This window comes from Sarcophilus harrisii, chromosome 2 (genome assembly GCF_902635505.1).
Source record: "Sarcophilus harrisii chromosome 2, mSarHar1.11, whole genome shotgun sequence".
In the NCBI taxonomy this organism is placed as follows: domain Eukaryota; kingdom Metazoa; phylum Chordata; class Mammalia; order Dasyuromorphia; family Dasyuridae; genus Sarcophilus; species Sarcophilus harrisii.
Genome location: NC_045427.1, coordinates 567,416,862 through 567,444,584, shown reverse-complemented (window position 1 = coordinate 567,444,584; position 27,723 = coordinate 567,416,862). Strand labels below are relative to the sequence as shown.

The 27,723-nt window shown below is 32.8% G+C and overlaps 1 pseudogene; it reads left to right on the top strand.

The window, feature by feature from the left end:
- The first annotated feature begins 5,839 nt into the window (after positions 1-5,839).
- On the top strand, positions 5,840-6,577 carry LOC100934053 (annotated as a pseudogene).
- Positions 6,578-27,723: the final 21,146 nt, after the last annotated feature.

Below are 27,723 nucleotides of genomic sequence, written 5' to 3'. Positions count from 1 at the left end.
AAATAGCTAAATTCTGTGGTACTGATTGTAAATTCACTAGAAGTTTAGAGAAGAAAGAGGTAACTTAGTGGGACAAGGATTCATAGCAGAAATGGTATTTAAACTGATCTTTGAATGATGACTAGGATTTGGATAGGAAAAGGAATGTCAAAGAATAAGCAAAAGGTAGAAAAAACCTCGCTTATATCAAAGCATAAAGAAGGTTTACCTGACCTAAATGTGTTATAGATGAGTGGGGAATGATGTTGAGTAGTTGAAAAGAAGATATATTAGAGAGGGTCTGAAAGATAACCAGTTAGGGATTTTATCATTTAAAGAAAAAAGTCAATAAAACAAATACTAATATGTTTATGTCTTTCCTGGGCCTCATAGTTCCGCCAGTTAATAAAGTTTACTTTGTAGTTCACTCTAGCCTTTCCTCTATTATCCTATCTATACACTTATAAATGTGTAAATCTAATCTTTAAGGAGGCAAGCTAATTCATGTTTGTTGTTTAAAGGTTTTAGCAATTCTAAAATGGGATGCTTTTTTTCTTTATGAGTCACTACAAATCAAAACCATTCTATTCTACTGTTTTATGGAGAAAGCTTATTCTGAAAATCACTACCTGAAACAAAAGAGGGATAGTTATGTTGTGTGAGTGTGGGGGAAAGGAGATTGATGGTTGAATATAGGAGTTCTTAGTTTTGCCACAAAACAGAGGAGAATTTTGCCTTTTTCCCTTTGTCCTTTATTTGGGGCCCCTTTTGTGGGAAATGTTCCTGACAAACCTTTTGATTTCCATCTCCACAATGTCCCATATCTACCCTCCTCCTCCATTACTACTGCTACCATTCTGTCTTATTTCTTCATTATATTTCAGGCTTTTTTCCCCATTATCAACTGTATTATCCAGTATTCTAATATTTTTGTGACTCTGAGCTAGAACCCTTGGAAGGAAGGACTGATCTCACCCTCATGCTAGATGTCACAACACAATACCATTTCTGATTTATAGCATTTATCATAAGACTTGACTCATTGATATCCCCTTCTTGGTTGTACAGTTCTATTTTTTTCTTGGATTTTCTAATGATTCTATTCCTTTGCATGGGACAAATGTATTAGGGTCTCAACTTTCTCAAGCCTGTTTCATAACCTTGTTTTCTCATTAGTTTATTAGAACCTAGAACCTCAGTCTTTTCTGCTCAACTTCTCATGACAATCTTGCCCTAGTCTACAGACCTGGACATGGACAATTTCCTTCTGCTACTAAGAAGTTTCAATTTTTGGACTTCCAAACAATAACTTTCTTAAATTTAAGGACTAATATTTTTTTCATTCTTCTCTTGAGAATTCCCTAGCTACACATATACTTGACCAGAAGAACTATCTACTTTTGTTTCTTCCTTCTGTCTCTTTTCACCCTTGATCCTTCTTCTCCAAGTTAGATTTGCTGAAGAAAATTAACTTAGCTGAGTTGTTAATAAAATGCTGCTTTCACTTAATTCCCATAGGTAGGCATTTAAATCCATAGTCTTGGGCAATGAAGGTTAGTCCCCATGGTTGTGTTCTCTGAACTTGGCTTTCTAACAAAACTTTGGTTCCAGAATTATGTCTCATTCAAATAACATACCAGCCTCTGGCAAGCTCTAAATCTTATGAGAAATTGTGTGCAAAAAAAGATATGACTGAAATATAAAAGGCCATATCATTAAAAAACAAACCAAGAAAAAATGAATGGATACACCTGGTAAAACAATGGGTAAAGAAATAATTATAATTATTAACAAAACAAGAGGTTGAAGTAATCATAGGCGATAAAATGGAAAATGTCTATTACAAAATTAATAACACTTTATATGAATGAAGTCATATGCTGCTAGATCTGAGAAATAAAGTAATTAATTAGAGGGAAGGATCTTTTCAGCAAATATTCCTAATAAATATTTTATATACAAGATATGGAGAAAATTATTATAAGTATATAAAGAAAAAGAAATATTGTTCCATAGGTAAGTCAAATGATATAGACAGATTTCAACAAACACTTGGAAGCATATTCTAAATAATTAATAACAAGGAAAATGACAAATAACTCTGAAACTTTATTTCACAACCATCAGATTGGCAGTGTTGATAAAGTTGAAAATCATTAATTATGGAGAAAATTAAAGGAAAACATTCAGGTTGATTCTGTTAGTGGAGTTGTAAATGGGATCACGGATTCTAGAAAACTATTTGGAATTATATTTGAAAAGTCAATGAAAAATATACATTGATGAGCCCCTTTGTGATATATCCCAAATATGTTCTCCAGCTTTTGCTTAATGGCCTCTAATAAAGAAAAACCCATTTTTTCCCTGAGGAAGTTTATTCCACATTAGAGATCTTTAATTATTGAGATATTTTTCTTTACATGAAAACTTAATCTATCCAATATGTCTACTCATTTCCCTATCTGTCTTCTGAGAATATACACACATAAGAATATCTTTTAGAATATTAACAAATACCCTCACCTTGCTCTCCACTACCATTTTAACATTTTATTTACTTAAAATATATCTCCATGATATTCATTGTTCATATTACAACATTGTGAAAGAGATTATAGTATATCATTAAAAGTCCTCATCTCTCTTATAAATAAATATGATTTCTACCAACAATGCAAATTTTGTTCAGTAAGAGGGAAACTATATACAAAATTCACAATATTAAAAGACATACCATCAAGATCATTTGATTTTCTCAATAAATGCAGAAAATTTAATAAAATATAATATTCATGTATTTTAAAATAATTAAAAAGCATAGCAATTAGTTGATCTTTCCTTATTTTAATAAGTATTATCTACCTAAAATTAAATGCCAGAGTTATATGTAATAAATGTAAACTAGAGGACTTTTCCAATAATAACAGAAGTAACAACAATTATGTCCATTATAATCACTATTATTTACTACCATGATAGAAATGTATCAATAAGACAAGCAAAAAATTTAGTCTGCAAGTTAGGCCAGTGGAGCAAAATGGACACTTTTGCACTTATTATTATTTTTTTTATTTACAAGGAATCTTAAAGAATTAATTAAAAAAATTGAAACAAATAACAGTAGACTAACATATAAAATTAACCATTGTCAACTTTTTTTGCATAATGCCAAGAAAATCCCATGGGAAAAGACAAACTTCTCTAAAAACAACTACAAAATATATAAAATATATGTGTCCAACTATAAGTCACACAAGCAAACTATTATAAATATAAGTTAAAATATTTTTATAGCAACACAGAATAAGTTGAGGTAATATTGTTCATAGTTGAGCCATACCATTACAATTAACATGACAATACTAACTAAAACAATTGAGTTATTCAATGGCACACCCATCAAACTATTCAAGGATTCTTTTATGAAGTCAGAAAAGCAAAAATAAAAGTCATTGGAATCAACAAATAATTAAGGTTTTGAATGTAAATAATGAATAAAAAGTGAGAATTAAAGCAGGTTTAAAAGTACCAGATCTCAAAATATATTTATTGCAAAGCAATAATATTACTATTGATTGGTTTTGGATAAAAAAAGAAAACTCTCTCAAGGAAAGAGATTCTATAAAATGTTAGGATTTCAATGGATATGGGGCCTAGATATAAAAGATCATATTATAGGCAAAATAGATGAGCAAGTATTACATTATCTTTTGAAACTATGAGAAAGGAAAAAGTTTATGACAAGAAAAGGGATAAGATCTATAGAGGATAAAACAGACTATTTTGATATCAAAATATTTACAATTTTTTATGCAAACAAAATCATTGACTCTAAACTTAGAAAGGAACAGATAATTGGTTTGGGAGGAATCTTTGCTTTAAGTTTCTCTCATAAATTTCTGAGATCTGAGATATATAAAGAACTGATTTAAAAATGCAAAAATGATAGTCATTTCCTGATAGATAAGAAGGTCAAAGGACACAATGAGGCAGTTCTCAATGACAAACTACAAAGCATCAAAAGTCCTATGAAAAAATGAGCCACTTCACTAATAATTTGAGAAATATGATTTAAAATAACTGAGTTTTGAACTACACATATCTGATTGACTAAAATGACGAAAAAGGAGACAATTATTGGAGGGGCTATAGGAAAGAAGATACTGTCCTTGTGGAACTGTAAATTTCTCCTGCAATTCTATAAAGAGAAATGAAATGTTGGACAAAAAGTCATAAACTGTGCATATGCTTTAATCCAGTGATAACTACTAGAACTATATTCCACAGAAATAAAAAAAAATAGAAAAGACCCATATATACAAATATATTTATATCAGCTCTTTCCATTTTAACAATGATCTAGAAGCATATGGAGTATTCACAAATTGAGGAATATCTGAACCAATTTTGGTGTGTGATTGTTGCTGGGTAGTTCAGTTATATCCAACTCTTCATGACTCCTTATGGGGCTTTCTTAGCCAAGATTCTAGAATAAGTTTGTCATTTCCTTCTCCAATAGATTAATAAAAATAGTGGTTAAACTTACTCATGATCACACAGCTAGTAAATCTAGTAGTCAGGTCAGATTTGAATTTGTAACAAAATATCAATTCACAGAAACACTGACAAAAAGTTATTCCAAAGAAATCTGGGGAGAATGGTGGAGTGGAACATGGAATGAGCAGTTGAAGGTAGAAGTGAGCAGAACTAGATCAATAATTTATACAATTATGTTATAAACAGAAATAGGCAAAGACTGACCAATTATCATTTCAGGGGTGGACAATGAAATTTGCCTCTCACTTTCTGACCGAGAGGTAATGAACTAAAGATGCAGAATGGAATACACACTTTCAGACAACATGTGGATAGATGTTTTGCTAGACTATGCTTATTTGATACTAAAAATGTGTTTTTCCCTGTTTTGAGAGGAGGAAAGAGTATCTATTAATAGTGTTGCCAAAAAAAAAAAAGAAACAAAAGAAGTTTATTGAATTATTTTTTAAATGTATAAAGGAAAAATGTTCTATGTTTAGAGAAAACACCCACAAACAGAACAGCTCTGGAAGTAACATGTTGAGTATATTTTATACTTTAAAAAACAAGTTATTCATAGAAGATTCACAGTTTTATAAAAAATGCTTTTTTCAACTTTGTAGATAAATTTTTGTTAAATTTTTGGGACCAATGGCAGTATTTATTATATCCATAAGCAAAAATTGAATTGGATAAAATATGTGTATATTAGTGTATATATGCATGTCTATATGTTGGCTATTGTCCTTCATTCTCAAAGAAGACCAAAATGACATCACTTGCATTTGTCAAGCTACAGTATTTGACTGCGCCTGATCAGAGCAACATGAGCTCAGAATGCTTTATCACAGGTCAGATACAAATAGTCCATATGAACATATGGATAGAACTCTCTAAATTTGCACATCTCACATTTCTTCTGACAATTCAATTCTACTTTGTTCATAGAGCACATCACCTTTTCTGATGAGGGCATGCCGTGCCAGGTGGTCCTATGCCAGTGTTTCCTATGTCATAAATAAATTCTAAAGGTCTAAGAGAGACCTTGAGAGTGTCCTTGTGTCACTTTTTCTGACCAACTTGTGAGTTCTGGCATGTGTGAATTCTCTGTAAAACAATCTTTTTGGCAAGTGTACATTTGGCATTTAAGCAATTTGACTCAATATACATTGGGTGTGCAATCACCTACAAATAAAAAAAACAATGCACCAACACTTACTCCACTTTAGTTTTGGCTTGTAGCATTTTCCAGTTGAAGAATTTACCATCAGTGCAGTAGTTGACTGAAATTCCAAGTTTGTCCTCATTTAAGGCATTTGATAACATGACTGAAAACATCCAGAAGACACACGAGAGAATGTATTCAGAAAACAAAATCTCCCTATTACTGGACAAAACTTCTAGGTCTCTATAACACGCCAAGGCATATGCAGAGGCAAAGTGTAATATATTGTGCAGAACTCTGGATAAGATTGCTGATATCAAGACTTTGCTGGAAGAAAGGTGAATTGCAGCTAAAATTGCAGGATTGTAAAATGATTCAGAACCTCCACAGAAAATGATATACCTGAGGTGTGCTACCTCTGTGGGTTGGGCAACCTCAAGACAAGCCTCTGCTCCTGTGCAGGAATATTTCAGCTTCAGGGGAAAGTAGATAAATCAGGTGATAAGGCAGCTGCTGGAGTAAAAAATGTGGATGGGGATGGCATTGGATTCTGGCAGAAATGGTCAGTTACAATCATGCTCCTAGCAAATATAATGTGGATGACACTGATGAGGAAGGCAAAGAGAGATATACCTTGAGCCCAAGACGTATCATCCTGCTACCACAATGGAAGGCCAATCTTGAGATCGACCCTGAAGCTTTATTCCAGAAGGATCATCTTGTGCTGACATTGTACCCCCAAACCAGCTGCTTCAACCCGGCTTTGATTCACATTCCTCCACAAAGGCCTCAGAACTACTCTGACCTGTTTGAAGAAACCTCCTATGAAGATGGTTATTCTCCCCTCAATATGGCCTAAAGTGTGTTGTGGCCTGCAAGAAATCTAAGAAGAAGTGAGATTTAGTTTGATTGAATCAGACTTCTTTTACCTTATCTCTGTTAGCCTGACTCTTCCTCCATGCCCATTGGAGGGGGGAATTAACGTATCCTTCTCTGCAGACAAATAAATATACACCAAGAAATTGACACACTATACCAATGAACTTTTGTGGACAAGAAATTTTGACATAATTTTTCCATAAGTCCTCATAAGTGACAGTATTAAAGGTCTTGGTCAGCTCTACAAATGAACATATATCTCTGTTCTGTTTCTGGCATTTTTCCTAGAGATGTCAAGTAGTAAAATACCATATCAACTGTTCCTTTGCTCTTCACACTGGATCTCAGGTAGATTACCTTTTTCTCAGTACAGGGAGAGTCATCCTTCTCCCACTATTGTGACAAGATAATAATCTATTCACTTCACCTTTATAAAAATGGACAATGGAGATATCTCTGAACTCTTGGGGCAAAATCTCATCTTGCTATATAATCTGAAAAATTTCAGTCACTTTTTGTATGAGCATAGAATCACCCATCTTATAAATCTCTGCTAGAATAGAATCAGTACCCAATAGACATGAAAGTAGCCTGATGATATTCAAAACCTCTTTTTTCAATTGGAGCTTCAGCTAGGGAGTGATGGATATCAACTTGAGGTAACTGGTCAATAGTTTCAGCATTGATTGATAATGTTTGTTAAGAACACTATGAAATTCAGCACATCTCCCTACGATCATGTTCTTATCACTAATCAATGAGGCATCATCAGCCTGAGTAGTTGAAATGTACCATAGGTTTTTGGCCCATAAATATCCTTCAGCACATCATAAAAATGCTTTGAATTGTTACTTATCAGCATAAAAATGAATTTCATCTATCTTTTTATTGAGCCAAGAACCCCACATCTATGTCAGATTCAATTGTACTTTACTTTTGATGAGATAGAATGCTATCTTTTTAGAGATGGACAAACTAACTTGATAGCACATCCTGTGGAATTCTCAGTTTTCATTTAACAGCTTCTGAATTTTCCTATCATTTTCAGCAAAGCAGTCTTGATGTTAGTGAGTATTCTTACCCAGATGAATAAATGCAGTACTATGTACTAAATCTCCGAAAGTTGCCTACTCCTTTTCTGCTCCATTGTTGCCAACTGGGTCTTGCCTCATCTCATCCTCCAAGTTGGCAAGAAACTGTTCTTTCTTAGAGAAGCACTCTAATGTGTTGACATTAATTCTTCTAGTAGTCATTTTTGCCTTGGGGCTTTTGTTGAATGTAAATATTCAGCTTGGAGGGGATAAGTCTATGATCAATTCAGCACTCTGCAACACACATTAAGCAATCTGACACTCCCCCATCCTGTCTGTCTCTTCTTACAATCACAGTCTATTAAATATCAATGTTTGCTGTAAGGGTGAATCCATGAAGTTTTATTGCATTTAGATAAATGGAATACAGTGTTGGTGATGAGAAGGTCATGAGATACACAAGTCTTTAATAGCAAATGACCATTGCTATTGCTGTTTCTTACTCCATTCTTCCCAAGGACTCCCTGTAATGTTTGATAGTCTGAGCTTACACTAGAATTGAAGTCAATCATAAATTATAAGCTAGTTCTCTTTTGGCACATTGATGAGAAGGGTCTCCAGGTTTTCATAAAATTTTTCTTTGACCTCATCAGGGCTCTTCACTGGCATGGCATTTTCCAGAGAGTGGAAATTACATTGCCATGAACCTTTCCTTCACTCCTTTTGGAAGACATGTAAGCTTGCTTAATAGATTATTTTTGATCACAAAACCTACACCAGCTTCATGGTGCTCACTTTCACTGTTGCCATTCCAGAAAAATGTCTCTCCTGGCATCTTCGAAATAACACTGGTGACCATTTCTTATAGAAAAACATTATTCCATAACATTCATATACCATAACTTATTCAACCATTCTCTAATGGATGAGCATCAACTCAGTTTCCAGTTTCCTGCCACTACAAAAAGGATTGCCACAAATATATGTACACAGTGGGTCCTTTTCCCTCCTTTAAGGTCTCTTTTGGGATATAACCCCACTAGAAACACTGCTGGATCAAAGGATATGCATAGTTTAATAAGCTTTGAGCATAATTTCAAATTTCTCCCCATAATGGGTGGATCCATTCACAATTCCACCAACAATGTATTAGTGTCCCAGGTTTTCTACATCCGCGCCAACATTTGTAATTATCTTTTCCTGTCATCTTAGCCAATCTGAGAGGTATATAGTGATATCTCAGAATTGTCTTAATTTGTATTTCTCTGATCAATAGTGATTTAGAACACCTTTTGATATGATTAAAAATGGTTTCAATTTCTTCATATGAAAAATGTCTGTTTATATCCTTTGACAATTTATCAATTGAAGAATGGCCTAAATTCTTATAAATTTGAGAAAATTCTCTATATATTTTAGAAATGAGGCCTTTATCAAAACCTTTACATGTAAAAAAAAATGTTTCCCCGCTTTATTGCTTCCTTTATAATCTTATCTGCATTAGTTTTGTTTATTAAAAAAAAACTTTTAAACTTGCATAAACTTTATTTTTTAAAAAAATATTATAGCTTTTTATTTATAAGATATATGCATGGGGAATTTTTCAGCATTGACAATTGCAAAACCTTTTGTTCCAATTTTTCCCTCCTTCCTCCCAGCCCCTCCTCCAAATGGCAGATTGACCAATACATGTTAAATATGTTAAAGTATAAGTTAAATATAATGTATGTATGTATATTTTATACCTTTTTTGATATCTGCCTATCTATCTATCTATCTTTCTTTCATTCCCTCTTTAAGTATTCCCAATGAGAATCAGGTTCCAGAACTACCAGTTCTCTTCCCCCATCTAATTCCTCAAGGTCTTTCTTTTGTACTTCATTTGTATAATTACATTTTTTTTTTTACCTTTCTCTTCCATGTTTTTGCTTTTTATTATCACATCATACTTAGCTTTACTGTATTTTTTCTTTCAAAATAGTGAGTTACTAATGACAGACATATGGTTTATATTTCCATGCATAAAAATAGTTTGCCCTTATTGAGTCCCTTATAATTAGTGTTTGATTTTTATGGTATATTTGTTATAGATCATGTTTTTCAAATTTTCAACTAAGTTATGTTTTTTGGCAATAAAATTCTGAAAATCTGGCAATTGAATGAATTTGTTTGTTTTTTGTTCAGGATTATACTTAACTTTGCTGAGTATGATATATTCAGCAGCAATCTCAGTTCTTTTGCTCTTCTATATATGGTGTTCCAACACCTATAGTCTTTCAATGTAGCTGTTAGGTCTTGTGGGCTTCTATTTATGGCTCCACTGTATTTGATTTTTTCTTGTTGCTTATAATATTTTCTCCATGAAACCCTCAGGTTTCAGAATTTGACTATGATATTCTTTTAGGTTCATAGGATTTCTTACAGGTGATAATAGGTAGATTTTTTCTTATTTCCACTTTTCCCTCTTATTCCGACACTTCAGGGCATTTTGCTTTGGTAATATCTTATTTTATTGTACCGAGTTTTTTTGTTAATCATAGAATGGCTACTCTATTCTTATATTTTCTTTTCCTAATTTGTTCTCCAGATTGGTTTGTAAGTTATTTCATGTTCTTAATTTGTTTTCATTCTTTATATTTTGTTTTTATTATTTCTTGGTGTCCTATAATTCCACTAGTTTCCTCTTGCCCAACTCTAATTTTCAAGAAGTCATTTTCATTCTTAAGATTCTGGATCTCCTTTTCCAGCTGAATGACTTTCTTTTTTCTAATATTGTTTTTCTTGGATTGTTCTTGTTTTTTGTTTTTTTTTTTACATTTTTTCCACAATATCTCTCATTTGCTTTTTAAAGTATTTTTGAGTTCTTCTATGAATTCTTTTTGCTCAAGTAACCATTTGATCTTACCCTTTTGGGTAGGAGAGGCTTTTTGCTTCATTACCCTCCTTTGAAGATGAATCCCCATTTTCTTATTCCCAACACAATTACTATGGCTGAATTCTTTTTCTTTTGCCTGCTTTTTTAAAAAATATATAGCAGCTTGTTAGTATAATCACTTCTGGTCCTTAAGTATGGAGGATGCTGCCTTTGACCTCAGGTCCTCCATCAGGTCTCCTCTTTATCCTAGAACCAAAACTAAGAACTCCACCCTATTTTAAGTGTCTGCAGCCATCAGCATCTCTCTCCCTTGTTTCTTCACTTACCAGATATGTAGTGATTCCTTCTCAACTAGCACAGCAGGATCTGGTGTCCCTTATCAGCAAAAGATACCTCAGTTTTTCCCTTCTCAGACATCTGACTCTCCTCATTGTTCAGAAGCTGAAAATTCCTGTGGCTGGGATTGAAGCAACCTCTCAACCCAGGTATACCTAGGATTAATTGCTTATTGTTTCTGAGGGGCTAGTCTGAAGCTGTTCAGACTTCACACAGGCCAAACCTCCATCTTGCTATCTTTCCTCAAATCTTCTCAGGTTGTCCTAGAAGGACCATTGTTCTTCCTCATTTCTTGTTTATTTTTATTGTTTCACATTTTTCCTGAGGCAATATTTTGTATTGTTTATGAGGGAGATCTGGAGAGTTGGAGTTTATTTTCTTTTTTTAAAAACCAATTCCACCATCTTCCCATTATTCTTTCCCTTTAAATGTTTTGTTAAAAAAAAAAAAGCAAATAAGAACTACTCTTCCACTCAACATTTGTGTCACTGTCTAACAATAATCATATAACAATAAATGTTTCATTTTTAAGTCTTTTATTATTATTGGAAAGTATTTAATTTTCTGCTGTTTAATTAATTTGCACCATGAGAATCTTGTTTGTTCCTTTGTTGTATTGAAAAATGACTTTCCCAGTTATTTTCCTTGCTACTTAGCCTAAGCTTTGCAATATACATTGTTTTGGGATGTCAGTGGGTCTTTGTTTTTCTGAATATCACATTACAATTTTCCAGTGATTTCTTATAACCAAAGTGCAATCCTGCATTGTTCTCCTTTTAATTTTAAGAGAATTTTCCCTTGTGGGATGTAGAATTTATTCATTGATTTTGTAATTCCAAAACTTCACTAAAATATTTGTGGTGGACTTAGGTTGGGATTTTATTGTTTATTGTTTTGTGAATTCCCTTGATCTAATGTTTGTTGTATGCTTCCAATATTTCTTAATGTTTATTTTCTGGGGATGTGGTATTCACATTTTCTTGTTCATTATTTTTTTCCTGGAACTCATATAATTCTTAGATTATCCCTTCATGAACTATATTCAAGCTCAGTTTGTTCTTTTTCCATTTTTTTTTTTTGGTTTTTGTAGCTTATAAGTTTTTTCCAGACTTTAAATTAAAAAAATTCATTATTTTCCTTCAATGTTTAAATTATTTAATTTTTGTAATTTTTTTAGGATGCTTTCTATCTTTATGGAGAAATATTCCTATCTTTTGTTTTAAATTCTAGTCTTTAGTCTTGTCATTTTTTTCCTATAGGAATTTCAATTTCTGTCCTATTTTTTCCTGCTATTTTTTGATCAATTTTCCACACTCATTCTAGAACATCTTAGGCTTGTTCTCTTGTCATTTGAAGGAAAGTTACTAAGTTTTTTATGACATAGTAACTTTTTTGGGGGGATTTTTCCTCATTTTCCTTCAAACATGTTCATTTCTTTTTCTTACTCAGCTATCTTTTAATTTTTTTTAATAATTATGTTTTTGTTTTCTATGATTATGAAGATCGAGTTAGCACCCTGGATGCCTTAGAATCAGCCAGAGTCAGGATAAGCAAAAGTCCTTGGTCTCTATTCTTGGTTTTTAGGGGTAGAAGTGAAGGGAATGGACACAAATTCTCCACAACGTCCCTTCTCCTTATCTGCCGCAAAAGTGATCCTGGCTTGTCTTACTCCATCCCCTAATCCTTCCTACAATTCTCTGTATACACCAAAAGAGCAAGCCAGCACAGAATAGTGGGAAGGGTCATTTTCCAAGCATATGCTAATAGAGTATTGTCCAATAAGTAATTAGTCTTAAGTGCTCAGTTATCTGATTCCAGTGTATCTACTCAGAGTTTCAGCCCATTACATATAATGTTCTTCCTTCTTGCCTTAATACTTTTCTCTTCTAATGCTGTTATGTCCTTCTTTCTTTCTCCCAGTTTTGTTCATCTGATTCCCCAGGAGAAGACTGACTAGATATAACATTATTACAGCAAGACTCAGATTTATCATTTTATTATTTTGCACATTTACTATTCCTACATTTTTACAGATACTGTAGTACTCTTTCCCTCAGACATTCCTTTGTTGCTTGGTTAGCTCCAGGATCCTGCTATAAAGTAGTCAGGGTATGATCTCCTAGGATGTTGCATGCTTCTGGGAACCTTAATACTTAATTCTTTTTTTTTTTTCACATTTCTCTCAGTTCAGTGATAGCCAGGGGCCTAAAACGGCACAGTTACAAGAATTATAGCTTTATGTAGGATTCCCAGTGAGGTGAATCTTCTACCCTCCCTGAGAGATACTAGAAAGGAGAACTTTCATATGTATTTCAAAGCAAAGTGTTTTACTTTGCTATATCCATATGAGTTACAGAGTTGTCCTAAGATAGTCTATAAGAGGGAATATATAAGAGGGATAGGAGTGATGAGTCACTGCTGGTGGTCTTTAGGTATTCTCTTGTACTAGTACCTTGTGTCAGGTTCTTTCATTTTTCTCTTTAGAACTACAGAATTTTCAATATTTGGAGGCCCTTAAACTGTACTATTTGGTATAATATATAGCTGTTCCTATAGTATCTCTCACTCATACTACCTTCTTGGAATGTAGTGATAAAATTTCATAGTTCCTTTAAGGATGTTTATGCTCTACTTTGCATTATATTTTTTAACAAACAAATTTTATCCTTTTTATTAAGATATATCACCATGAGTACATGGACCATACTTTATGCAATTTTTAAAATTTCTAGTATCTAGCATAGAGGCATGCCAGTGGTAGTGATTGAGTAAATGCTAGTTGAATAGAAATGGATTATTTTAAATTTTTGAGCATTTGGTATTTGCATCACTTTTATTCTTTACATAAAAATAACTAACCTTCATATAACACTTTTGATACTAAGAAAGTCCTTCACAAATATATTGTTTTACTCTCACTACAATCTTGGGAAATAATTGTTATTCTCTCCAATCTATATACAAGCAGGTTGAGGCAAATATACACTTTCCCAGGATCATACGGCTAGTAAATTTGTGTGGCTGGGTATGAATTCAATGTTACTGACATCTGTTCCAGCTCTCTATCCCCTGTACCATATAATTGACCAGGTTTAAATTTGTTCACATTCTTCTGTAGCATTAGTTTTCTAATATTTGTTGGGTGATATATCGCCATAAATATTTCCAAGATCTTGGTTTTTCTTCAAGGATTTTAACTATTTTACACAGCCAAAACTGAAACCAGAAAAGGCAAGAAGTTAGCCTAGTGACTAAAACCTATCAATTTATGATTGTATATTGAATAGTCCAAACAACCCATTTATTTCAAACCATTTAGCATTTGACTGAGATTTGAGTATAGGTTAACAGTAACTTTTTAGTACTGGAAAAAATGTCCTTACTTATTCAGATGGAGCAACATAAAATGCCATAAGACCCACAAATTGCCATAAAATCATTAGTATTGTCATTCACTAATACACAGTAAGACTAAAATTCAATTTTAATTTATCACTTTTAACAAGTTTATTCAATACCTGGCAACAAAGATTTAGCCAGTTCCAAAATCTGTTGCTATAGAAACAAATGAAATAATGCAATTTTCTGTGCATGGTGCAGATAATTCCTCTAGCTCATTATTCTTCCAGCTGTGCCTGGAAAACTTGTTGAAATGAGGGACTAGAACTCTCTAACCAACTTTAAATATCATCATCAATAAGCTACAAACTTAAGGTCAATGGTTTTCAATGGTACTTTATCTATTGGGTATTTAACTCTCTTGGTTACTTAGCATGCACTTATAATTTCATGTGGTATGGTGTTAGACAAAGTAAGTCTGAAGAAGTACTTATTACAACCACACACTGGGAATTCAGTGAAAGAAAAAGCAGTGCCCTTTCTTAAGGAGCTCACATTCTAATGGGAAAGTAAAACATAAAAATAACAAAATGTGTAGGAGGTATATACAGAAGAGATGAAAATTAATTTCAGAGAGGAAGACTTCAGCAGCTAGGAAAGCCATGGAAAGTGTTTTGGAGAAGGTGGGATTTGAGTTGAATCTTAAAATTGTGAAACCTAGCGGTAAAGGTGATTATGGAGAATAGTCCAACACAGGGGATGTGAGAGAGATCCAAATGATATTCATGGGATAGATTTGGATTCAAGTTAGACATTATTGTGACTTTAAACATATTATTTCCATATGCTGTCTCATTTGTAAAATAGACATAAGAATAATTACACTATGAACATCAAAGAATTAATGTGTAAAGTTCTTTCTAGAAATGAGTCATCACCATTATCGGAATCACCATTGCTAATATCATCAACATTATGAACACCTTAGTAGTGAGACAAGGACTTTTTGGTATTTTATATCAAGTAAAGAATATATAAAAATGTTAGCCAAGAAGAGCCACATTAACCTGTCCTGTCAGTTAATTCCTATTAGGAATTAACCCAAGGCTGTGTACTCTCTTTTTCATTTATGCATTTGGAAGTGAAATCAGCATGTATTTATTAAGACTATTAAGATCTGGACTAGGCACTATGGAGGACACAGAAGAAAAGTAAGATAAACTTCTTTATTTTGTCTTACAAGGGTTTGGGAATATTTAAGCTGAAGAAAAGAAAGAAGGAATATGATATCCATCTTCAAGTATTTGATTGAATATCATGCAGAAATAGGATGAGGTTTTTTCCTTCTTGACCCTAATGATAGAAGTAAATGCTTGTGTCTAGAGAAGACAAGTGTCATATGAGAGGCAACTAAGTAGCTGAGGTAAGATAGATCATCAGCATTTCATAGCCATATGGTCCAATGCACTAACCTTAGAGTCAAGAGGACCTACATTCAAATCTTTCTTACTACCTATCTCTATGATCTTGTAGATTATGTCATATAATATAATAAATCGTGTAATACAGGTAAGGGTCATTCAGAGAAGGAGGAAAAACAACATGGGCAGAAAGAACATCGATGTAAATAGAAATTGGCCTACTTGCCCTTACCTTGCTTTTCTTTTTCCTTTCTCTTCTCTTCTTCTAATTTCTCCTCCATTATTACTTAATAAAACACATGGAGTACAGGATGAAGTAGTCTACTATCTCAAAGCTTGACTCTTTCCCAGACACTAAAAACATAGTGTCTTGCACCTAATCAATAGAGCTTAATAAAATTGTTGGTTGAATTGAATTGAATGACCAAGAGCCTGGTCTTCCTTTCTCCTCTTCTGTTCTTTCTTCCTTGCTTCCATATTAAGTCTATGTTACCTCAGCAAAAGCAAAAGAAATACTCTTTTTACTTCCTGAGCCATTTTCATCCACTTTAAGTGACCTATTCAGTACCTGAGAACATTACAATAATGATTCTTTGTATTAAAGGCATTATAATTGCTTTCTGCTAACTGTGATGAAGTGCTTCGATTCTTAAGCTCTCTGGGAATCTTTATGTTGAAGGACAATGGTCAGAAACTTTCTGGATTAAGTCTGTGCTCACTCTATACATAAAAGAAAAAAAACAGGCTAGTGATGAAAGCCTGCAATGCAATTTGGGGGTTATTAACCTGTTACTAATGGGCAGAGAAACCCTTCTAAAATCTACTTTAGCCAAATGGAAATTAGCCTATTAATCTGCTTAGTCATTTAAATATCTTATAATTTCAAATATGGCTTAATTTTTCAAAGGCTGGAGAAGGACATGCTTTTATGCCACTTTTGTTAAATGAATTAAGTCTTGCCTTCTCTTTGGTTTCTTATTTTGGATCCAATAAATACTCTTTGGAAAAACTTTTAAGTCAGTTCCTTTAATTATTAATCTCCACCTTCTTTGCTCTGCTGTCTTCCTTCTTCCAAATTTTTATATTTATGGAGATCAGCAACATTTTTCCAGTCGCTTATGCTTACAACATGGGTGTCATTCACAGCTCCCCACTTCGTCTCACTTCCCCCTCATTGTCAAATACTGCTATTTCTATCTTCATAACATACCTTTATCCTGCTTCTTTCCTACAACACTATCATAACTCTAATGCAAGTCTTAATCACCTCATGTCCAGAGTAATGCAATAGCTTGCTACTTAATCTCCCTATTTCAATTTTCTCCACACTCCAATTCCTTTTCTTCTCATATATCTAATTGATCTTACTTAAAGCACAGAACTGAACCACGTCAGTGTCCTGTTCAATAAAGTCCAGTGGTTACCTATTACTTTCAGGATCAAATATCAAATCCTCTGGAGTTCAGAATCTTCAGAACCTATTTCTTTCCTATCTTTGAAAACTCATGCTTTATTCCATTCCAAATACTATCCAATCTAGTTACACTGTTTTCTTGGTTGTTTCTTCAATAAGATACTCCATTTTTTACTCCATATCTTTAAAGCAGCTTGTTCACTTGTTTTTTTCTTGTCCAACTTTCCATGACCCCATTTGGAGTTTTCTTGACAAAGATGTCATTTCCTTTTCAAGCACATTTTACCAAAGAGGAAGCTAAGGCAAACAGTGTTAAGTAAATTATTCAGGTTCACACAGCTTGTGTCTGAAGTCATTTGGATTCAGGAAGATGAGCCTTTTTGACTCCAAGGCCACCTAGCTGCTGAAAAAGCAGAAAGATTTTTTCCCCCTTTTATATCAAACCCAAATCTTCCTCTTGGAAACTTCTACTCATTGCTTTTGATTTTGCAATCTGGGCCCAAGTCTATTTCCAAAGGATAGTACACCAACTATTTGAAGATGTTAGTCACATTTTCTCTCTCTTCTTGAGGATAAACAATGATGCTAGCATGTCATTTATTTTCCTGAAAGCCCAAGATACCTAGATTATCCTCCCCTGAATAGTATTGAACTTATTAATATCCATCATAAATATAATATACTGAGCTAACAATAGTATTTCAAATGTGTGGCTTGTGGCCTAACTAGGGCCTGAATAAGGTGCAGTCTAACAGCTAATTACATTTATTTCTTTCCTTCTCTTTCATCTCCTTTGTTCATTCATTTGTTTGTTTGTTCCCTCCTTCCTTCCCTCTTCTTCCTTTCTTCCTTTCCTTTCTCCTTCCCTCCCTTCCTCCCTTTCTTCCTTCTTCTCTTCCTTCAATCCCTTCTTTCTTTCATACATAAAATTTAAGAGCAAGAGGCCAATACTAACTTTTCTAATTCAAACTCAATGTTCTCTGTAATCATTTTTAAAATTCATTATCAATATTGCTTTTCTTTTTTTCTCACTTTCTTGATGATGATGATGATGATGATGATGATGGTGATGATAAGTAACATTCAGATAATGCTTAAAGGTTTTATGTATCTTATCTGTTTTGATCTTCACACAAACTTTTGAGGTAGGCAGTATTATTATCATTATTTTACAGAAGAGGAAACCAAAGTTAACAGAGGTAAAGAGACTTGCCCAGGGTCACACAGATAGTAAGTGAATGAAGCAGGATTCATCTCAGGACTTCCTGACTCTAAATCCACCTCTCTATCATAGCTCTCTGCCACCTTCCTGTGTCAGATCTACTGTCTGATTTACAGGTAGGTTAATTTGAGTTCCAGACAATATTTTAGGGTTAGAGATACCTATATGTTATTTTTTTCCAAACAGAATACTAATTTTTGTAATGGATCATAATTCGTAAATCTTAGAAATCCTAGCTATCATAAGAAAATGAACTTTGATCTTTTACTGTAGAGGTACCTCTTCCCAATACTAATTTTAAGTGATTAGAATGATAATTCACTTTCCACAATCTCTATATTCTCATTTTCAAATGCCTATTGTGTTCCTTTTAACAACATAGAGTTGTTTTATTGGCTAGCTTGATGTTGGAAAAGAACTCTAAAATATGACTCAGTGATTCAACTTTACAATAAAGGGAGTGTGTGTGTGTGTGTGTGTGTGTGTGTGTTTGTGTACAGTCATGATGTGGAACAGTATAGTTTATGTTGGTAAGAAATGATAATGGACATGATTTTCTTATGTCAGTGTAGGTTGAAAACATGAATGTGCAGATGTATTGAATTACACTGCTCTGTACAGAACATTAGAGGAATATACCATATAAAAGCACAGCTTATATATTTATTTTTAAGAAATAGTCTGATCAAAACACTGGAAAATGTAGGCACTGTTTTCATGATGTTATGCTACTAAACTATGAGGAGAAAATGATTTTTGATTGCCATATGGACATTCAGACTAATTAGGTGTTTCTGAAAGTAACCTTATTTGACTTGTCTTTTGCCAAATCATCTTTAAGTCTGTTGTTAGCCATGTGGATATCCATAAAATATCATGGAATCTAGGAGCCATATCTAACCAATTTCAGGGGAATCTGAGCCTTTTAAAAAACATTCTACTCTGCCTTATCCTGAATTTAACAAACAACAAATAAAACAAATATTTAGAAGAGAAAAACAGAATTATATATGAAATAAAATATATTAAAATTGTTTTCCTTTTAAGTGTATTATAAATTTAATATATAACTTTCAAAGCTATCCTAATTTTGCTCTTCTTTGGCTTTCCTTCCGTTCTATGCATTTAAAAATATTTTGATTTCCCTCTTTTTTCTTTTGTTTCTTTCTCCTCTCCCTTTTCCACCTTTATATCAGTAAAAAGCTACTATGTATATTGATATATATGAATATATATATTAGAATATACTCCAATGTATATACACATGTATACACACATACACACACATATATACATATATATATATATATATATATATATTCACACACAATACAGATATGATATGTGACATATTGGTTTTCTTTGACCTCTTTGTGACATAGACCTAGTCAAAAGGTAAATGAATTTAGTGAATTTTTAGGATTTCCCCCCACCCCAAGATGGCTAGATGCATGTATAGATGCACTAATAATATGTCTTGCAACCTTTGTCATTTTCTATTTCCTCCTCTTTGTTTATGTAATGGATGTTAGGTTGAAAGTTGAATTTCTGCAACTAATAATCATCTGAATCAATTTTCATATAATTCAGAGATTATCTTTCTTCCTTTGAAAATTTTCATTTAATATATTTTGACCATTTTTTAATTAGGGAATGGCTCTTATTATAAATTTGAAGAAGTTTCTTATATATCTTGAAAAAATGATAATTTTATCAGAGAAATGTGTTATGAAGTTCTCCTTCTCCCAACAAGTTTCCATGTTTCCCTATGAAATTTAGCCTCTGTGGTTTTATTTGTACAATTTTTTTTACATTGACATAATTAAAATTGCATAGCATATTTTCTGAGGTTCTCTTTATTTCATCTTTGGTTATGGAATCTTTGCTACCAATATTTGTGGAAGATAATTTTTAACTTGTTCCTTTAGTTTTTTATAATGTTTTTCTTTGTGCTTGTCACACATTTATTTAGAGTTTATCTTGATATATTATGTGAAATGCTGTTCTATACCTAATTTTTTTTTTGCCAGACTATTTTCCAGTTTCCTCAGCAGTTTCTGTAGAATAGAGTGTCATTTCCCCAGCAGTTAAAGTCTTTGATTTATCAAATACTCTGCTATAATATTAATTTGCATCTGTGTGCTGTTCACCTAATATGTACTAATATTGACTTCTTTATTTTTAAATTTGTTATAAAATAGTTTTGCTGATTATTTCCTTGAAAGATAATTTGTAATCTAATACTGCTACTACTATTTTCTACTTGTTTTATTTTCTTCATTATTCCCTAGAGGTTTTGTTTTTTGTTTGTTTGTTTGTTTTTTGTTCTTTTACTATTTCTTTATCCGGATGAATTCTATTTTTTCTGGTCCTTAAAAGTAATAAAATGTTAATAATCTTATTGAAATGATAAATTAATTTAGGAACCAATTTTTTATTATATTGGTATAGGAGAACTATGACCAATTCAATATTTTTCTAATTATTTTTATTCATTACTTCTACAAAATAATTTGTATTTTTAGTCATATAGTTTTTTTTCCCTGTGTTTAATAGTTAAACTCCTCCAATATTGTATTCATTCTGTAGTAATTTTGAATTGCTACTTCTTTACTTTCTATCTTTTGAAATTGGAATTTTGGAGATTTTATATGTAAAAATTAATTATTAAATGAGTGTTTTATGTTTCATGTATCTTGCTATTTTGTTGAAGTCACTGATTTTTTTCAATTAATGTTAAGTACATGTTTAGAGTTCTCCTATGGATATCATCACCTCATTTGTCAAAAATCATGGTCTTGTTTTTTCTTTAAGTTTATTATCTCAGTGATTCAGGCCAATTCTAATGGTCTTATGATGAAGAGAGTCATCTGTACCCAGAGAGAGGACTGTGAGGACTGAGTGTGAAATTCAACATTGTATTTTCACTCTTTTTGCTATTGTTTGCTTGTGTTTTGTTTTCTTTCTCTTTTTTTCCCTTTTTTGATCTGATTTTTCTTGTGCAGCATGATAATTGTGGAAATGTGTATAGAAGAATTGCACACGTTTAACCTATATTGGATTACTTGCTGTCTAGGAGAGGAGTGGGGACAAGGGAGGGGAAAATTTTAGAACACAAGGTTTGGCAAGGGCGAATATTGAAAATTATCTATGCATTATTCTTTAAATAAAAATCTTTCAATAATAAAATGGAGCTAAATTGTTTATTATCTCAGGCTTTTCCCCATCTTGTCTTCTTGTTATATTGTTATAGAATTTTGCTATAGAACCTGTAAAATTAGATGAAATAATAAAGGTGACAGTGAACATGCTTATTTTATTACTGATTTTATTGTGGAGGCCTCTTGTCCTTTTCCATTAAATATACTGTTGTTTCTTGGTTTTAAATTTTAGATTGATCCTAATTTCTGTATAAAGAAAAACACTGATTCCATTGTTTTTTAATGTTAACAGTAAAGGGTGTTGATTTTTTGGAGAAGGTTTTTCAGCATCTATTCATATAATTATGTGGTTTTTATTATTTTGTTATCCAGGTGGTCTATCATGTTTATAATTTTCCATATTAAATCAATCCTGCATTCCTAGCATAAATAACCTGTGCATATTATTTTTTCTTGAGACTCTGCTTGGAATTGTGGAGTTATTCTCTTCTGCTGATTTACCTCCTATGCTTCTCTTCACCCATATTTCTTCATTTATTCATCATTTTCTTCTATTTACTCATATTTCCAGCCTCACATTCTATTTCAGAGCTTTGTGTTTTTGCCAAATTTTACTTCTCATACTCTTGGACTAATTTGGAATGAGTGGCTAGATTTCATTCTCTGCAGAAGCTCTTGGATTTTGTTCCCATTTCCTGCTGATCTAGCAGATTAAACCTACCTTCTATGTCCAAATCCTCTCTAGGTTATTGAGAGTCTTCTTGTGACCTCTTGAACTGAATGGAAGAATTTGAAAACATTTCTCCTTGTTTTTGTCTCTATTATCATTCCTTCTGCAACATTTTTAGAACTTGACTGTTATGTTTATGAGGAATCCGAGACCTTCTAGGTCCTAAATTACCATAATTTTTCTGTAACCCTGAAAATACAAACTGCAGCTTTTTGGATAGCTACTTGGATAGCTTTTTGGATATATCTGTAACTATATGCCAGCAACATTTACTTTTCTGCTTCCTTTTAAATACCCTGGAACAAAACCCCAAGAAATACACCAGGATTCCCTTGGTTGGTCTTAATATTTCCACCTATGTATTCCCATGCTGATGCTCTCTGGCTCTACTTTTTCTCCACCTTGAAGACAACCAAGATTGTAATCACCAGCATCAAGCATTGCCTATTGCTGAGATTCATCACAAGCAGAGAAAGCATTTTCTGTGTTCCAGCTGTGTATTGCCAATGACTTCCTTTTTCTCCATTAGTACCTTCATATTCACACCTCCTTTGGCTCAGTGTTGAAAGCCTTGAGCTCTTGTGGCTTTGTTTTGACAGCAGGCTTGTGACAGTTAAGGATAGTGAGTTTCCCCACAATCAGCCACAATATTTTTCTTCTTTATTAACTCACTTTTGCATCCATAGAGCATCACCAATAGAACTCTTTGCTGCTATCTTTTTCTTTTGTGAACTGCAAATAAAATAACTCTGTGTTTCCTCTAGAGTGCTGCACTTAATTTTTATAGTATTTCTTAACTGAGAAATTCAGATAGAAGTATAATAATTCTATCATAGAACCTCAGAATAGGAAGGGAGATACGAGGTAATCTAGTATGGTTCGGTAACGGGCATAATATGTCTCTGGATATAGGAAACATGCAAGTTGGCATGGTCCAGTCTCTCTAGTTCTGACTATTGCTATTTCACTTTCCTCATGTAAATTACATATTCTAAGTTATTGATCTTTACCAAGTGAAAAACCTCTACAAGTTTGAAGAGTTAGCTATTGGTGAGTGTGTATTTGATGGCGAATATTCTATCTTTGATTTTTCTATAAAAATTCCAAGAGTCCATTGCCATGACTTCCAAATTATAGTCATCTGAATGAATGAGATGCCATATTATTGATCACATCCAACTGAAAATAAGAAATGACTTCTTGTAAATACTTTTTCACTTGTTTTGACAGAAGTTCATGCTTTCCATCCCTTCTCCCCAAACAAACTAAGAAACAAACCTCATTCCAACTGGCTGATGAAAAGACTTTACTTGTCAGTTGACCATTTGTGGGACTGGATTTTTATTATCTCTTTATTTATAAGTGAAGTACTTCCATGAAACATTGGCACATTAATATGTTGAATTGGCATATCCTTAGGGAAAATGTAAATAACAATTCAGAGTTTTATTTGTTTATTATTTATAGATCAGTTCAAGTCATTAGGAAGATGCTGACGAGCACTGGTAGAGTATGAGGTTGTATCTTTTCAAATTCTGCCTTTGACTCTGGGTACAAAGCTCAGATTTGGTTTTTAAAAGATGCATTAACTATTGCTGCTTATTTCTTCCCACCTGCAAGCCAAATGATTTTTCCATTTTTTCCCAAAAGAAGAATTTCACAAATTTTGGATTATGTCTTCAAAATGGAGACAGTTCAGTGTTCAGTAGTTTGTTTTTTTATAAAAATCACTGCAGTAATCAAGCACAAGGAAACCCTTAATTCTCAAAGGATTGCCTGAAACAGGTTTTGTATTGCCCAAGTTACAATGTTCAGCAGGCAAATACTCTTCAGGGGGAACCACATGGGAAATTATTCTTTCAGCTTAGAGGAACATCCAGTACCAATCTATTTGAAAATAGCCTGTAAGATATCGATGTTCTGAATACTTCATGACTCTTATATGTTTAATTTAATTTGTGCAGATTTCCTAGTATTGTTTTTAATTGTGTTCATGATTTTTTACTCTATTACCCATCTTTTGATTACTGATATTACTACCAGAAGGGAAGAGGTTTAGAAAATTCTCTGTGTGCTGAAAAATCAAAGATTATTTATATTTGATATAAGAATATAGGCTGATGAACATGCACTTGTATTCACACACATTACACAGAAGCAAAAGTTTCTAATCACAAACTTTTACTTTGTCCAATCCTTACTTTTGGTCTAGATTCATTCTTCTATTTCCTCATTCTTCTGTTTCCCAAGTTCACTATACTTAAAATGAAGAGATCCAGCTTCTGGTCCAGCTTGTATAGTTAATTCACTTCTCCCCAGTAGGATTCTCCATCCCCATTTGTCTATCAAATAATGAATAGAACTCAGTGATCTTTCAGGGTACTCTAAAATCTTAAGCAAATAGCATAAGGGGAGAAACAGTTAAGGTCAATCTCATAAAACTTCAGAGGAAAGGTTAACACACTGTGGGAAAATCTTACCTTGGAAGCCTGAATTGTTCTGAAGAATTTGAAGAATTTACCAGGAACTGCTTCTGACTGTATTCTCCCAGGAGTTGCTTATTTGCACTAGCAATCAATGGCTTCCTTTTTTGCCATTTGCTACTTTCAAAATAATTAGAATGATTTCTCCTTGAAAATTTATGTAATAGAAGGCAAAATATCTTTGAATACAGTATCCAGATCAGAGACATCATATTGTAAAAAACAGAACAAAACAAAACAAAAATGTCCTAAGAAGTATCTTATTTCACCATCATTATCATACAAGATAGTACCACAGTTCCCTACCCCCCACTCAATCAAAATCAATAACATATGAACAGTCTGCATAATGCCCTGTTTAACTCTATCACTTTTCTAATCACATTTCTCCCTAACACATTCATTGGGATACTGAGCAGAGTTCTTGCTGTTTCTTTGGCCTTTGATTTGTATGATGAACTTTCTAGGATTGATGCCTTATGAACTTTGAAATAAATGTTAATGATGAAAGGAGGAATGAACATGGGGAAATTAACAAACACTTCCCGCTGATCCCTTACATTTTCTTTTGTTTTCAAATTTTATTGATGATTTTTATATTTATACCATAATAATTTCCCAATACAGCCTCTTTCAAGCCCCACTGAACTCTTACTTGAAAAAAGAAAATTCATGAAGGAATAACATCAGATAGATAGCAACAGCCAACATACATAGTGCTTCACATTAATAAATACCATCCCTGTCAAATTGCTCTACACAGTGATTCTTCTTAGTTTTTATTCTTATTTTTATTAAATCATCTTAATTTTCAAAACATATACACAGATAATTTTTCAGCATTAACCCTTGCAAAACCTTGTCTTCCAATTTTTCACTGCCTTCCCCTCTCCTCCTCCCTAGGTGGTAACTAATGCAATATATCTTAAACATGGTAAAAATATATGTTAAATCCAATATATGCATACTATTTATACAGTTATCTTGCTGCACAAGAAAAATAATATAAAAAAAGAGAAAGAAAATAAAATGCAAGCAAACAACAACAAAAAGAAGTAAAAATGCTATAATTATGATCCACATTCAGTTCCCACAGTCTTCTCTCTGCATGTAGATGGGTTTCTTCATCACAAGACCATTGGGACTGTCCTTGATTATCTCATTGTTGAAAAGAGCCACGTCTATAAGAATTGATCATCATATAATCCTGTTGTTGCTGTGTACAATATTCTTTTAGTTCTGTTCATTTCACTTAGCATCAGTTCATGTAAATCTCTCCAGGTTTCTCTGAAGTTATCCTGCTGATAGTTTCTTATAGAACAATAATATTCCATGATATTCATATACCATAACTTATTCAGCCATTCTCCAATGGCTGGGCATCCACTCAGTTTCCAGTTTCTTGCCACTACAAAAAGGGCTACCACAAACTTTTTTGCACATGTGGGTCTCTTTCCCTCCTTTATGATCTCTTTGGGATATAGACCCAGTAGAGACACTGCTGGATCAAAGAGTATGCACAGTTTGATAGCCTTTGGGCATAGTTCCAAACTACTCTACAGAATGGTTGGATCACTTCACAACTCCACCACCAATGTATTAGTATCCCAGTTTTTCCATATTCCCTACAACATTTATCATCATCTTTTCCTGTCATCTTAGCCAATCTGAGAGTGTAGTGGTAACTTACTAGAAATGGTTTCAATTTCTTCATTTGAAAATTGTCTGTTCATATTTTTTGACCATTTATTAATTGGAGAATGGCTTGATTTCTTATAAATTTGAGTCAATTCTCTATATAATTTAGAAATGAGGCCTTTATCAGAACCTTTGAATGTTAAAAAAAAATTCCCAGTTTATTGCTTCCCTTCTAATCTTTTCTGCATTGGTTTTGTTTGTACAAAAACTTTTTAACTTAATAGAATCAAAATTATCCATTTTGTGTTCAATAATGAATTCCAGTACTTCTTTGACCAGAATTTTCTTTCTTTTACACAGATCTTTTATCATGAATAATATCATTCATTTTGTCTAAATCATGAACCCATTTCAACCTTATCTTGGTATACTGTGTTGGGTGTGAGTCAATGCCTAATTTCTGACACACTGGTTTCTATTTTTTACATCGGGTTTTTGTTAAATAGTGAGTTTTTATCACAAAAGCTGAGGTCTTTAGGATTGTCAAGAGATTGTTTTTATTTTCCTTAAGTTGTGCCTGATTCTTTGTAATCCCATCTGGGATTCTCTTGGCAAAGATGCTGTAGTGCTTTGCCATTTCCTTTTCCAGCTCATTTTACAGATGAGGAATCTGAGGCAATGGGGTTAAATGATTTACCCAGGATTACACACTAGTAAGTGTTGAAAGTGAATTTGAACTTACAAAGATAAATCTTTCTGATTTCAAACCCAGCATTCTATTCACTGCACCACATAGAGAAGAAGAAAATATATTTCCTTATTTGTTTTCAGAGACTTATTAGTCACCATATATAATAAATTAGCTGATTTTAGTGCTACTTTGCTCACATTATCATGGTCAATGTGCATATTATTCTCCTAGTCCTGTTTATTAAATAAAAGTTTGCATATTTCTCTAAATTTACATTTTAGAATTTTTCAGTAGTGTTCCATCACATTTATTCTCCACAATTTATTCAGCCATTTCCAATATTTCCTGTTTTACTTCTAGGCATGCTTTTTTTAAAAGTCTGACAGACACAGAAATATTTAATTTGATTAGAGATAATTGGTATAATTAGAAAGAAAAAAAATACAGACATGGAGGTCAGAACACTTGGTTCAAATCCTGTTTGTTCCACTTGTTAAATATATTTTCTTTAGTAGTTTATTAAACATTCTGAGTATTTTTTCTTTTTCTTTTTGTAAAATGGAATGATAAAATACTACACAGTGTATCTCAAAAGCATATCTCATGAGAGTATAGGTTGTCATTTTGACAATTTAGAGAATTAGCACATTTGATTAGGCTCACATAGCCAATATGGATATATAGTGACACTTGAATTTAGATATTCCAAGCTTTTAATCCAGCTTTTTAATTCATTTTGATTTATGTAAGAAATTACTATTACTACCATCATCAACATTGTTTACCATTGGATCAGCAATGTTTTTTTAGTATCAACGGAATC